General features: G+C 57.4%; 2 protein-coding genes across 4 annotated transcripts in view; one reads left to right on the top strand and one right to left on the bottom strand.

Moving 5' to 3' along the window:
• LRRC8A (leucine rich repeat containing 8 VRAC subunit A) overlaps nt 1–323 on the bottom strand; it is a 26,580-nt gene extending 26,257 nt beyond the window's left edge. Inside the window, exon 1 of the mRNA XM_024762541.1 lies at nt 196–323. The gene's annotated coding sequence lies outside the window, so the exon portion shown is untranslated. The remainder of the gene's footprint in view (nt 1–195) is intronic.
• Nucleotides 324–390: 67 nt separating this feature from the next.
• KYAT1 (kynurenine aminotransferase 1) overlaps nt 391–2,012 on the top strand; it is a 30,558-nt gene continuing 28,936 nt past the window's right edge. Inside the window, exon 1 of one of the 3 annotated variants that reach the window (XM_024762638.1) lies at nt 391–539. The gene's annotated coding sequence lies outside the window, so the exon portion shown is untranslated. The remainder of the gene's footprint in view (nt 540–2,012) is intronic. The other 2 variants (XM_024762636.1, XM_024762637.1) reach the window with 2 other exon arrangements.

Below are 2,012 nucleotides of genomic sequence, written 5' to 3'. Positions count from 1 at the left end.
CCCGGTGACCCGGGGGATGGGGAACCCGGAGGTAGGCCGAACTGAGCTGCCGCGGGAGGCCCCCAGGGAGCCGGCCCTGGCGGGCAGAGCCCAAGCTACCCAGGGTGCCCGGGGCCAGCCAACTAGCCGGGGACGTACAGGAGTGTATTTCGAGAGATGACAGCTCGCACCCCCTTCCCCACCCCACCCACTCACCTGGGCCAGCCGCGCGCGGCCGCCCAGCCGGCAGCCCCGAGCCCCTGCCGCTCTGTCCCGCCGCCAGCCGCTGCGCCCCTCCGGCGCCTCCTTTTGTTTGTCCCTCACTGCACCACTCAGCCTCCTCCGCCCCGGAAGTGACGTCACCTTCGGGCGCGAACGGGGCCACCAGGGCGTTGCCATCTTTTTGAGGGGAGCTCTCTTCACGCCTGCACCCTCTCCCTGCAGGCACCATGTTGCTTTGGGGCGGAAGTAGCGGAGCCCGGGCTCGGCCCTCTTAAAACGACAGGGACGGCTGTAACCTTCGGCGCCTGGGGACGAAGGGTGAAGCGGCCGAGGCAGGGGTGAGTAGCTGGTGCCGGAGCGTTGCTGCCCCGGGGTCAGGTGCCGAGGCGGGAGGGCCTGGAAACCGGTTACAAGGTCGATTGTACCAGACTACTCGTTGCGTTTGGTGCTTCTGATATAGCGGAGTGGCTACGCTGAAAGGTTGACCCAGCCGGGAGCTGTTGCGCGTGCTACTCGCCGACCCTCACTCGGACGCTGGGACCCGCCAGGCTGGTCCTCTCTGCACCCCCATCCCCCGCCCCACCCCCACCCCCGCGATCGTACGGTACCGGTACCGGTGGGGAGAGGGAGCCCAAGGCGACTGGGAGAATTCTGGGCAGAGCCGGGGCTGGAACCGGGTGCCGGACTCCAGCTCGACAGCTCTAGGGATCCTAAGTCCTCGGAGTTCCCATATTTATAATAGTAACGGCAAGCACGCCAAAAGAGAATCCATACAATGGAATACTATGCAGCCGCTAAAAAGAAAAATGTTCAATATGCACTAATATGGGACCACTTCCAACATACCGTAGATGGAAAAGGGAAGGGGCGAAAAGAACAGCGCTGATTGGTGCTACCGTTTGTGTGAAAGAACGCGTGTGGGGGCATGGGTGTCTGCCGGTGTGTGCACGAGCCGGCTGGTGAGATGCACGAGTTGTTAACAGTGGTGGCCTCCGACAGGAGAACCAGGGTCGTGGGTGCCCGGACAAGGGGGAAGAATTTACTACCAAGCGAACAGGCTGGTTAAAAATAAAGTGGGATGCTGCAGATAATAACTGGCTCCCGTTTATCTAGCTGACCAGTGCCTGGTTTCAGCACTCCTGCTGGGAGGTCTTGTATTTCCCCATCATTAGAGGAGGAAACAGTCTCAGGGATTTGGGACCTTAGTAATATCTCATAGCCAGGAAGTGGAAAAGCTGGAATTTGAGCCAGGGAGGATTTTATGCTAATGCCCACCATTCTTTCTCATCGCACTCCCTCCTGAAAAGCTTTTTTGTTATCAACCATGCAACACTCAGCTTGGGACCTGGCACCCAGCAGGCATCCAGCAGCTATTTATTGGCTGTTTATGGACTGAGCAAGTGGAACAGACAGGAGACAACCAGCAGTGCAAAATGAAGAGAGGCACACATTGGAGGCCAGAACCCTTTCCAGCCTTGAGACTCTGGGCCTGGCATGTACTTCCCTGAGCCTCCACGCCCCCTCCTGTAGAACTAACTACAGTCACTGACACTGAGTGCTCCCTTGTGTCCTACTTTGTGCTTTACAGGCAGACTAGCTCCATTTTACAGGTCAGTAGGTGAAGTACAGAGAAGTTAAGAAAGTTGCCCATCACAACATTGTAAATCAACTGTACTTCAATTTAAAAAAAGTTGCCCAAAGGGGGTCCCCACAAGTCTTTACTCCCCCACTTCTGGAGAGGTTGTTGAGCTCCTTGGTCTCTCCCTCAGCCTCCTGGGGTCATCAGCACTAATTCTTTTTTTTTTTTTTTT

This window comes from Neophocaena asiaeorientalis, unplaced genomic scaffold, assembly GCF_003031525.2.
Source record: "Neophocaena asiaeorientalis asiaeorientalis breed wild unplaced genomic scaffold, Neophocaena_asiaeorientalis_V1.1 scaffold78, whole genome shotgun sequence".
In the NCBI taxonomy this organism is placed as follows: domain Eukaryota; kingdom Metazoa; phylum Chordata; class Mammalia; order Artiodactyla; family Phocoenidae; genus Neophocaena; species Neophocaena asiaeorientalis.
Note: the sequence above shows the minus strand (reverse complement) of the source record. Positions and strands in the feature narration are given on the sequence as shown.